Source organism: Nannospalax galili, unplaced genomic scaffold, assembly GCF_000622305.1.
Source record: "Nannospalax galili isolate Female #2095 unplaced genomic scaffold, S.galili_v1.0 scaffold1184, whole genome shotgun sequence".
Lineage (NCBI taxonomy): Eukaryota > Metazoa > Chordata > Mammalia > Rodentia > Spalacidae > Nannospalax > Nannospalax galili.
The window spans coordinates 227,010-240,237 of record NW_008351624.1 but is presented as its reverse complement, the minus strand read 5'-3'; positions in this window follow the sequence as shown (position 1 = coordinate 240,237).

Here is a 13,228-nt window from a genome sequence, read left to right as displayed (position 1 = left end):
TGCAGGAAAGTCCAGCAGGGATAGAACAGCAAATGAGTCAGAACATTCAAATACCACCATGGAGAAATGAAGTGTGCTGTTAAGAAGAGGAAAACAGCAATAGTCAGTTATGATTCTAGTGCTTGAATTACCAAAAGGAGCCTACATTTTGACACTTGCAATTGGTGAATGAACGTACTTGCTTGGGGTGGGTTTTGAAAAGCACAAAAGCCTAGCATTACAACTCATCTTTCATAATTTAAGCTGTGCCCCACCCCATTCATATGTTGTATTTCTACCCAAAGCACTTGCTCTGGTTTGCTTCAACCAAAAGTAACTTGCAGAGGAGAGGGTTTATTTGGTTTGTACTTCCAGATCACAATTCATTACTGAAGGAAGTTAGGACAGAAACTTAAGCAAGAAGGGAAGCAGAAATCATGGAGGGACATTGCTTATTGGCTGGCTGTGCTAGATAGCTTTAGTTGTCAATTTGACACACCTGGGCAGAGGGAGTCTCAATTGAGGAATTTCCTCCATTGGATTGACCTGTGGGCACGTCTGTGGGGAATTTCCTTGATAATTTAGTGATGTGGGAGGGCCCAACACACTGTGGGTGGTGCCACCACTGGGCAGATGGTCTTGTGTCATATAAGAAAGCAGATTGGGCACAAGCCTGAGGAGCAAGCCAGTCAGCAACATTCCTCCATGGTCCGTGCTCCAGGTTCCTTCCCTGAGTTCCTGCCCTGGCTTCCCTCAGTGATGAACTGTGATCTGGAAGATGTAACATAAAATAAACCTTTCCTTCCCCAAGTTGGTTTTGGTCAGTGTTTTTAATCACAGCAATAGAAAGCTAAGATACTTGCTGACTGACTTACACTCAGCTAGCTTTCTTATATAGCCCAAGACTACCTGTCTAGTAATGGTATCATTCAATGTGGGCTAAGCAGTCATACATTAATTAGGAATCAAGACAATATCCCATAGGCATACCCACATGCCAACCCTATTGTGGCAATTGTTTAACAGAGGTTCTCTCTTTCTAGGTGTCTTTGTTGCGCCAAGTTAACAATAAAAAATAACCAGAACAGCACCCCACAATGTGACCTTGATTGGAGAGAAGTCTGCTGTAGAAGTAATCAAGTTAAAATGAGGTCAGTGGAGTAGGCCTTAGTTCTTCCTTATAAGAAAATGTGGACATAGATGTGCATACAGGAAGATGTATGAAGAGACAGAGAGAAAATAGTCATCTTCAGGGCAAGAAGAGAGACTTGGAACAGAGCCTTCCTCACAGTCCTCAGAAGGAATACAATGTTTTTCCCTATGCAGAAACTAGGTTGGGGTAGATATTCCTAACAGGGGCTCTGTAGTTAAAGACTTTTGGACAATACCAAGTTACATGAAGTTAAAATGTGCTCCTCTGTAGGATTTCTTAGAGCCTTCAGTGTGAGCATGTGCATTGTAAATTGCCAGGTTCCCAGTGTTCTGTAATAACAGAATTCTCTTCAAAAGAAGAGTCTCTCAGAGATAGCATTCTTCAGAATATGCTTTGGAAACACTGCTTGGTGCGATGGGCTGACTGTGTTCACTGAAGAGAGTGAGTAAAGGAGCTAGCTGATTGTGGGACTATTGGTTGCCCTACCAGGACAGCATTTTTCTCCTGCAAAGTTCCATATGTTTTGAAGGGAAGGTAGTCCAGTGACTGGGAAACTGGTTGGTGGTACCTAAGTTTTCCCCCACACTCAATGGAAGTGAAGGAAGCCTGGGATGCAGCGATGGTTATAGCTTCGTATGATCTTTGTCTCTTCTGCCACTTGATTGTTTTTAGAAGGTTCACTCCCTATTTGCTAAGAACCCTAGAAATTCATGAAGTGGAAAAACGTTACTAGGCACAGAAATTCAGGTGTTTACATTTATATAGAGATGTAAATCACTGTTGATTATAAAAATGTGTAAATGACATTCTTATGCACTGGATAGGAAGTATCCCTCTAAAAGTTTCATATATTGAAATGTTGGTCCCCAGATGGTAGCATTATTTTGGTAGGTTTTGGAAATGTTAGAAGATAGGGCCTAGAAGCAAGAAGTAGGTCACAAAGAAACATGTCCTTGGGATCTATAGCTTTCACTAGACCTCTCTCTCTTTTTCTCTCTCTTTCTCCTTTCTCACATTAGATGAAAGACTTCTCCACCACATATTCCTTTTACCCAGATGTTTTGCCTAAACACATGGGGCCAAAAATCCATTGACCAAACCCTCAAACTGTGTACCAAACTAAATCTTTCCTCTTTTAATTTGTGTTTGCCAGGTATTTTATCACATGGTACAAAAGTATCTAACAGAGCCAACAGTTTGTATATTCTTACAAGTCAAGATAGCAAAGAGAAAAGCTAAATAGGAATAGCTTAGTTATTAATCTATGCAGCTCAAGAAAGGTACTATGATAAGCATAGAAATAAACTAACAAACCAGAAAGACAAGAGCTCCATCCTCACACAGCTTACACTCACAGAGACTTAGGTTTTGTACTTCTGTTGCCACTAATTTGTTCCATGACCCCAAATAATCCACTTAAGAATCGAGACCTCCACAGTTTATATTTCAAATAGCCTCATTAGACATCTATTTCCTGTGTATTTTAGTCATAATACCTTTCATTGAGTAAGAGCAAGGTAAGTGTCTACTGTGTGTATAGAGAGGTATAGTAATTCAGTGTGAGAGGGCCCAAGTGGGGTAAGGAGGGCAATACCAAAAGGAGACTAGCAGAGATTCCACACTCAAAGCAGGGTAAAGAGGCATCCATATGATGAGGATGAGGATGAGGATGAGGATGAGGATGAGGATGGAATAGAAGGTCAAGGCCAAGAAGGAGAGACAAGCACTCAGGTGAGAGACAGTCCAATATGAGAAGTCAAAGTCAGGACAGGAAGAATAGGGCATCCTTCAGAGACCAAGAATGCCTACACAGAGGAATCACTAAGCATGGGAAGTCAGAGGCAGAGTTGTGTGAGGATCATATATGCACAGTGGCAGCTTTGAGTAGGGAATCAGAGCCAAGCAGAGAGGGAAGTATGCCCATACATGGATTCAGGTGGCAGAGAGAATCAGGGATTGGTTACATGTAGAATGATAGGTCAAACAGGTAAGTACATAAAAAATAATGGAATACAAGTTTCTTAGTCTAGGAGATGGCAGCTACAAACATGAGTATGGCAAAAATTCAAATTCCATGAGACTTTCAGAATAGGAAAGGAGAAAGTTAGACAAAAGGAAAACAATGTTAATTCTGAAAGAAGCAATGCTCTTGATGGCAAACAACTGTGAGATAAATGTACAAATAAAGTTGGGAACTTTTATCCAAATTAGGAAAACTGTTATGACTACCACTGAAAAATCAAGAATCTCAAAGGAAGGAATATGGCATTACTTCTTATTTTTGTACTTGGATGAAATAATTTCCACTGTGTCTTTAACAAAAATCCCTGAAATATTTCATTGGATTACTCAGGATTCTCTAATAAGTTTATATTTTTAAATTATGTATGTCTTTAATAGATAGCCAAGAAATATATATTTATGTATAGACGGTATAGAAAATATATATTCAAGCATGCATTATATATCCACATGCATATCTGCACACATCTATGACACATGTTTGAGTACATATATTTTCTTGCTCTCATAGGTCTGGAAGCGTTTGTTTCTCATTAGCAATGAACGTATCTAGAGTCCAAATCCTGATTTAAAAATACAGTTTTCCCCTAAAATGAACGTGGTTTCTTAAGCAAATGGTGAATTCTGTGACTATAGTGGAGAAAGTCCAAGGAAAACCAGGAATATCTTATGTACAACCAGAAGAGAATAGAGGGTTGATTAAAGAGGACACTGGAGATATTCCAAAAGAAGTCCCCTCCTTGATCAAAGAAAGCATGAGAATTTAATTCAGATAGGGTATACATATTTAGTAATGCACTGTAGGCCTGGCCACATTCCTGAACATGCTCAATTTAAGACATACATTACCAATCATGTTCAGTTCATTTTGGTTAAAGATATGTCAATCTTGTTAATATTTTTAAAGCAAAGATCGTAAGATCCAGGGTTGGTGCATGAACATAAGGAAACAGAGGTTGTCAGGCCTCTGGGAACTTGCTTGTATGAACTTGCAACAATGGTAACATCATGTACAAGACCAATGCTGACTCAATCAGATAAAAATCCAGCATAGAGCTTGGGAACGAGGTAACCTTGGCAGAGGAACTATTGGCAACTGATTACTGCAGGGTGAGGGAGAGTTGATCTTCTTTAAGGGAGTGCCTCCAGATAGGCTGACTAGACTCCAGTGGATGAACTTGTACCTAGGGATATCTGGATACAAATGCTTGACCGTATAGGCCTTAGCATATATGACAGAATGCATTAAGTCCTGTGGGCGGGGTGAATGGGGAAAGGGGGGTCTAAATTTGATTAAGATCTATTATATGAAATGCACAAAAACTCAATTAAATGTACATAAGAAACAAAATGTGTGAAACCATGAATAAAAGAACCAACTCTCCATTTCATTGATTCTTTGTGTTGTTTTGTTTCTAGTTCATTAAATTCAGTCTCAATTTTATTTATCTCTTCCTGTCTACTCTTTTATTAAAATATTTTACCAATTATTTTTATTTATGTGTATGAGTGTATTGCCTGCATGTGTGTAAGTGCACCCATGTTGTGTAATGCCCACGGAGGTCAGAAGAGGGTGTTGGATCCCCTAAACTGAAATTACAAATGGTTTTACCTACCATGTGGGTGCTGGGAACTGAACCCGGGCTCTCTGGAAGACTAGCCAGTGCTCCTAACCACTGAGCCATTTCTCCAACCCCCCTGTGTAGTCTTTTTAAGTGTTGTTTATTCTTGGTTTGCCAAGGCCTTCAGGTATCTCATTAAGTTATTAATATGAAATATCTCTAGTATTCTGATGTAGGCACTTAGCACTATAAATTTTCCTATTAGAAAGGCCTTCATTGTGTCCCATATATTTTTGGTATGTTGTGTTTTCGTTTTCACTCATGTAAGTGCACCCATGTCATGCAATGCCTGTGGTGGTCAGAAGAAGGCATCAGATCCCCTGGAACTGGAGTTACAGATGGTTGTTAGATGCCATGTGGGTCCTGGGAATTGAACTCAGGTCTACTGCAGGAGCAGCCAGTGCTCTTAACTGCTGAGCCATCTTTCCAGCCCCCTTTGTGCCCTCTTAAGAACATTTAATCTTCTCTCCAGACTGAAATATTCCATTAAATATTCTCTGTAGAGCTGAGTTCATGGACATAAATTCCTTAAATCTATTTTTGGAAAAAATTTTTTTCTCCTTTAATTACAACTGATCATTTTCCTGGGTATAGTAGTCTGAGCTGGCTTCAGTGTTCTTTCATGACTTGCAGGACATTAGTCCAAGCCCTTATGGCTTTCATAATTGACATCAAAAAGTCAGCTGTTATCCTGATGGCCCGCCTTTGTATATGACTTGATCTTTCTTGAACCTTTCAATCTTTCTTTGATCTATACATTTAGTGTTTTGACTATTATATGATGGGGAGTTTCTTTTCTAGTCCTGTCTACTTAGTGTTCTGTATGCCTCTTGTCCCTAGATATAGGTATTTCTTTCCTTAGATTTGGGAAGTTTTCATCTATGATTTTGTTAAAAATATTTCTGGATTTTGAGATCTGATATTTTCTGTTGCATTTCATCCAATTCTTTTTTGAACTTTTAGTCTGAGCTTTTTGTTTGAGTTCCTGAGTTTTTAATTTCAAATTTTATTTCAGTTTGACTTTTCTTCAGAGATTCTGTCTCTTTACGGAACTCTAATTTCATGTCTTGAATTATTTTAGTTATTTTTTAATTTATATTTATTATTTTTAAATTTAATGTGTATGAGTGTATTGCCTACATGTATGTAAGTGAGCAGTGTCATGCAATGTCTACAGATGTCAGAAGACGGTGTCAAACTCCCCTGGAACTGGAGTTGCTGATGGTTGTTAGCCACCATGTGGGTGCTGAGAATCAAATCTGGGTTCTCAGCAGAAGCAGCTAGTGCCCTTAACCACTGAGATATCTCTCCATCCCCTGTTTTAGTTATTTCATTTGACTATTTGTGCTTTCATGGTCTTCACTCAGTTTTTATTCATATCCTCTTTGAGTTCCTTGAACATATTTATAATTGTTATTTTGAAATCATTGTTTTTGGCATCAGCTAGGTTGTCATTCTCAGGAATCATTATGAAAGGGATGTTAATTTCTGGAGGAGACATGTTACCTTTGTTATTCATGTTGTTCATGTTTCTTTAAAGAGAGCTAGGCATCTGGTCTTGTGTCAGTGGTTGTATTTTTGGTATGGGTAGGTGATCTCATCTTTGTTAAGTGGATGTTTATGTCTTTGTTGTGTCTTCAACTTGCAGAGTTATGCACCCAGCTGAATGGTGCTTGGTGTTCAGTCTTGGGGCCACTTTGAGTTGATGTGTAAATGGGGTATAAGAAGTGGTCCCAGTTTGGCTAGAGATAGTGCATTTGGGTCTGTGGTTCCAGGAGAGATTCCACAGCATTGTAGAGCACTAGGGTGGGCATGGTTGCTGCTTGGTAAGCAGGTTGACAGACAAGTCTGTGTCGATTTTTGATTAATGGGATAGGGGAAATTCCAGTTCAATGGTAACCAAGAAAACATGCTAATATAAACTTGACTAGGTCTGTCTGGAATGATGTACTGACTGCACAACTCCAGCTCTGCCTGGGAGTGTGGGGATGGCTGCACAGGCAGGTAAGGTTCTCTAGAACTGTCGAAGCTGGGCCAGTGCAAAGGTTGTACCACCCCAGGTAGGCTTGTGTAAGTGGCCTGGCAGAAAGAGTGGGGCCTGGCTTTCCACAGGTCTGAGGGAATTTGTAGGTCGAGGAGGTGCAGGAAGCTGCAGAATCTGTGTAGTCTGGGTACTGGGAGGGTAGACAAGGAAGGCTGGGATTGGGGAACTCACAGGTGTGAAAAAACTCATGAGTATTGTAGGGATTCACAGGCATGGCAGGTTCATAGAACTGCATAACTAGAACAGGCAGCAGAATACTGGGGATGGGAACTCACTGGACTAGGAGACTCTCAGGTCTAGGGCTTGAAAGAATCTGCATGACTCAAGTAGACCTGAGAGCTGAGACAGCGGGGTACAGAGGTCTTGTGTTAGGGAACTCATCCTGGTCAGGGAGCTTATAGGTCCAAGGCCACACAGAGACTTGCATGACCCCAGCAGGCCTGAGAGCTGAGATGGTGGGCAGTAGAGGTCTTGGGTTAGGGAACTCACCAAGATGGAAGCTGAGCATACTCAGTTTAAATTCCTATTTCTAGAAAGAAAGTTGTCAGACACAGTTTTGGACATGCTCAGTTCAAGGTCATGAAACACATGTTTAAAAGTTTCTCAGCTTGTGTCACAGGAATATCTCCGGGCGTGATCAGTTTTTCTTAAAAGTACTTTGATGGAAACAAAAAGAAAGGACATTTTGAAAGTGCCTTAATATGGGAGCTTCACAGTGAAGATGCATATACGTCATATGGGACAGTTATGGTTTGGATGTCAAATATCCCCTTCAGGCTCATGTGTGAGAACATTTGTTCCCAGCTAGTGGCACTATTTGGGGAGGTTATGAAACCTACTGATCCTGGGACCTAGCTGACACATATAGATAAGGCTTGTAGAAGCTGGGCTTGAAGGTTATAAGCTGGCTCTTCTTCCTACACAAGCTTTGCTTCCTGACCTCTTGATGTAACCAGCCACCTGACATTCTCACTGCCACATCTGTCAGCCACCCCTACTATGCCTTGCCTTCCCTGCCATGATGTACTATTTTGCCTAAACCTTGAACTAGAATAAACCCTTCCTCTCTTGAGTTGTATCTGCCAGATACAACTATGTGGTCATAGCAATGCGAAGAGTAACCAATGCAGCAACTAAATTAGAAACAGTAATGTGAAACCATATGCTGATCTGAAGCAGGATATGATGGTTTCAATGTCCTGTGTAAATATAGCACTATAATTTACATACCTTGTTGAGATGATATTCTGGGCCCTAAATCTTTCCACTTAATATAATTATCTCAAAGAAAACATAGATATCAGTTACCTATTGATATATAATAAAACACCCCCAAATTTAGTGACTTCATAAAAAGCCACTGTTTTTGGCTCAAGACTATGCAATTTGAGCAGGACTCGGAACAGCATTAATGCACGTCTACATTTAGCTCAGTCATCTAGATGTACTAGTCTGGGAACAAAATTCCAAACTGCCCTTCACACCTGGAACCTCAGCTAAGATGGCTGAGAATGCCAAGTTCACTGGACCTCTCTCTACTTCAAGGTTATCTCTGCTTTGGAGCTCTTCCTTCTTAAAAGCTCTCAGTTAGAATAGAATTGCTTCATCACACAGATGCTGGGGTCCAAGACAGCAACAACAGTCATAAAATGAGACCCCTAAAGGTCTCTAGACTGAACTTATTCCGTGCTACTCCTAGCACATCCTTTCAGTCAAAGACAGTAAAAACAAAAAAAACCACCCCCTCCAAAAAAAAAAAAAAAAAAAAAAAAAAAAAACCCCCCCCCCCAAAAAAAAAAAAAAAAAAAAAAAAACCCCCCCCCCCAAAAAAAAAAAAAAAAAAAAAAAAACCCCCCCCCCCAAAAAAAAAAAAAAAAAAAAAAAAACCCCCCCCCCCAAAAAAAAAAAAAAAAAAAAAAAAACCCCCCCCCCCAAAAAAAAAAAAAAAAAAAAAAAAACCCCCCCCCCCAAAAAAAAAAAAAAAAAAAAAAAAACCCCCCCCCCCAAAAAAAAAAAAAAAAAAAAAAAAACCCCCCCCCCCAAAAAAAAAAAAAAAAAAAAAAAAACCCCCCCCCCCAAAAAAAAAAAAAAAAAAAAAAAAACCCCCCCCCCCAAAAAAAAAAAAAAAAAAAAAAAAACCCCCCCCCCCAAAAAAAAAAAAAAAAAAAAAAAAACCCCCCCCCCCAAAAAAAAAAAAAAAAAAAAAAAAACCCCCCCCCCCAAAAAAAAAAAAAAAAAAAAAAAAACCCCCCCCCCCAAAAAAAAAAAAAAAAAAAAAAAAACCCCCCCCCCCAAAAAAAAAAAAAAAAAAAAAAAAACCCCCCCCCCCAAAAAAAAAAAAAAAAAAAAAAAAACCCCCCCCCCCAAAAAAAAAAAAAAAAAAAAAAAAACCCCCCCCCCCAAAAAAAAAAAAAAAAAAAAAAAAACCCCCCCCCCCAAAAAAAAAAAAAAAAAAAAAAAAACCCCCCCCCCCAAAAAAAAAAAAAAAAAAAAAAAAACCCCCCCCCCCAAAAAAAAAAAAAAAAAAAAAAAAACCCCCCCCCCCAAAAAAAAAAAAAAAAAAAAAAAAACCCCCCCCCCCAAAAAAAAAAAAAAAAAAAAAAAAACCCCCCCCCCCAAAAAAAAAAAAAAAAAAAAAAAAACCCCCCCCCCCAAAAAAAAAAAAAAAAAAAAAAAAACCCCCCCCCCCAAAAAAAAAAAAAAAAAAAAAAAAACCCCCCCCCCCAAAAAAAAAAAAAAAAAAAAAAAAACCCCCCCCCCCAAAAAAAAAAAAAAAAAAAAAAAAAAAAAAAAAAAAAAAACCCCCCCCCCCAAAAAAAAAAAAAAAAAAAGAAAAAGAAAACACAGGAAAAAAACCCAAACAACAACAACAACAAAACAAATTCAATAGGTCGGGAGGCTACAGTTGGGCACAAATTTAGGGAGGCAGAATTCATTTGGGATAGAAATGGCTATTTTGATATTTCAGTGTGGCCAGACATTGACACCCGGATATATGGTTGAACAATATTCTGCATGCTTTTTTAAAGGTATTGTTTAGATGAGAATCAATATCAAATATTTCAATATTATCAAATATTTCAATCTGTAGCTTTTCAGTCAAGCAAGTTACCAAAATTGGATGGGTCCCATCTAATCAGTTGAAGGCTTCAACAGAAAAAGACTGATGTCTCTCAAAAGGAGAGTTCTACCAACAGAATGCCTTTGACTTGCAGCAACTCTTCTTGGCCTGTGAGCCCACCCTCAAGACTGTGGACTTGCCAGCCTCCAAAATTACACAAGTTAACTCATCAAGTGCTCACTTTCTCTCCCTCCTTGTCCATCTATATGAATATTTATACATGCTTTAAAATGTACATTATGTTATATTATTGTGTATGTTGTTATAATATGTAATATATAGTATTATATATAATATGCAATATAGCCTGTACTATTATATTATATATATTATAGCCTAATAGGAATAGGGAAACTCCTCTGTTAAGTCAAACACACACACACACACACACACACACACACACACACACATACCACACACACATTCTGAGCTTCCTAAGCTTTGTAGGTTTTCTAGTTTCCCAAGTCTTCTCCCTTAGGAGGAAATAGGCACACAGTACAACCTATTGTCTTGGTTGTTGTTCTCTGGAGAATGAACACCAGGGACATTTTGCAATAAGAGTCATCCATTTTCAAGGACAGAAAGCCCATGTTCCTCTGAAAGCTAAATAACATTAATATTAATCAAGGATACTCAAGCAATCTGTGCTATAAATGCAGAGCAGGTGGATACAGCATTAAGGACACAGAGTCCATGCAGATACACTGGCAAATGATTTACTCTGTGAGAACACTATCTACCTGAGGAATGCTAGAATGACAACAGGACTGACAAAGACAACACGTCAACTTGATGGGGCTGTAAAACAGTGTAAATAGAAACAAACCAACTTTGCAGCACATTTTGCATCAAAGATGATGCATCTCATGGCTGGTAGTAAATCTCAGGGACATCTTCATTCCTGACATTTACTGTATCTCCTTCATACTGTTGTCCAGCTCAAGGACATATATTCTTTTGACATCTGACACCTAAGCATTAAGTTTAAAATTAATGTAAGACAATGGGAATCTATGTTTTGTAAGGATGTTTCAAAATATCACAAGCTGATGAGCTTAAACAACAGACATTATCTCACAGCACTAAGATAATTCAAGACTCTGGTATCAGCAGATTCAAGCTCCTTTGGAAGGTGCTGGGGAAAGGCTTGTTCCTTGACTGCTTCCCAAGTTGTAGTGTTTTCCTGCTAATTTTTCGTGTTCTTTGAATTTTGACTTGCAGCTGTATCATACTGATATTGACCTTTTTAAAAATAAATAATTTATTGAGAAATTCATACACTCATATAAGGTATTTTGATCAAATCCACACCCATTCCCCGCCTCCAACTCCTCCCATATCTCCCCATCACTTTTTCCTGATAACTTCATGTACTCTTTCTTCTTCTTTGATTGATTTATTTTTATGGGGCATTTGGCTACTCTAACATTCCCTGCCTGAAGAGTTAACCCTAAAATATTTTCAGGATTAGGCACAAGCTCCCAAATACTTTTGACATTTTTGGCCTTTGGAACAGAGTTTGTTGCTAAAAGGCCCAAGGACATTTTGACTTTTAGCCAAGAAACTGGCTACTTTTCTTTGGGGTCTTTTTACCCTAACTGCCTAGCCAATTCCTACCTCCTATTCTTAGCATGCCATCCTCTGAAGGGGTTACCCAAATTGCCAATAGGGAATAGGTATGCAGACTGTTCTGGCTTCTTCCATGTTGAACAGGGCACAGGGTGAGGCAATTGGAGTACTCCTTCAGTGGGTTGAGTTGTGAGTAGGAGATGTGAAGGAGAAGTAAAGGCAAGAGAAATTAGCATTCCAAGTTCTCTAGCTGGGGAACTAGAAAAAAGAACAGGGCAATTTTCAGATGTTCATGAGAGTACATTGGAATTTCTTGACAAGGGCTTCCAAAAGCATCCATCTATTGGGTTCCTCCTCATTTTTCTTTTATCTGCCAAGGCTGGACTCTAGAGTGATGGATTCAGGATTTTCTTTCAGGTATTTTGATAGCTGTTGTAGTAGTTAGAATCAGTGACAGTGCCCTCTCAAAGGCTTTGAGATAACTGAGGGGTTGCTGAGGTGTATGTATGATCTGAGGGTATGCACACTGGATAGACTTTACCCAATGTGGGACACGCCTTCTCTTCCTAGCCTTCCATAGATTGTATACTTTAGCCTTTCCCAAATCCAGGAGGCCATGTGTGATTATGGTCAAATTACATACAGTTGGCTGGGAAATGTGGCTAGGTACTCCAGTAAGGGTCCAGTGACACTGCTTGGCCCTCCTTTAATGAATGAGCACAACTGTCAACAAGCCCAATTGTGGTGATGTTTAGCAATCAGGTTCAGCTGAAGTTGTGATGATGGTGGTTATTTCATGCAGAAAGGACTGCTGTACAGCATCATCTTATTAAAAGGACCTGGAATTTAAAAGGATTTGGTGCTAGGACCCACATATGAGGGAGAACATATGCTGTTTGTTTTTCTGAGTCTGTTAGTTCATTTAGTATAACAGTTTCTAGAGCCATCCATTTACCTGCAAATTTCATTATTTCATCTTTCTTTACTGCTGAATAGAACTCCATTGTGTAAACATACCACATTTTTGTTAACCATGCGTCAGTTGAGGGGCACTTAGGTTGCTTCCGTATTTTAGCTATTGTGAAAAGAGCAGCAACAAACATGGTTGTACAAGTGTCTCTACAATAGGATGAGTCCTTTGGGTATATGCCAAGGAGTGGTATAACTGGGTCATATGGTAGGTTCATTTTTAGTTTTTTAAAAGTTCTCCACACTGATTTCCATAGAGGTTGCACTAGTTTGCAATCCCACCAGCAGTGAATGAGTGTTCCCCTTTCTCCACATCCTAGCCAGCATTTGGTAGCATTTGTTCTCTTGATCGTAGCCAGTCTGATTGGAGTAAGATGATACTTTAGAGTGGTTTTAATTTGCATTTCTCTAATTACTAATGATGTTGAACACTTTTTGAGATGTTTCTTAGCAATCTTTATTTCTTTCTTTGAGATCTTCAGCCCATCATTTAATTGGGTCGTTTGGTTTCTTGCTTGTTTTTTGAGTTCTTTATATATTCTGGATGTTAAACTTCAGTCAGATGTGTCACTGGTGAAGATTTTTCCCATTCTGTGGGTTTTCTCTTCACTTTTTTGATTGTTTCTTTTGCTGTACAGAAGCTTTTTAGTTTAATGAGGTCTCACTTACTGAGTGTTGACCTTAATGCCTGAGCAGCTGGTGTCTGATTTATAAAGTCCTCTCCTACATCTATATCTTAGGGGGGACTG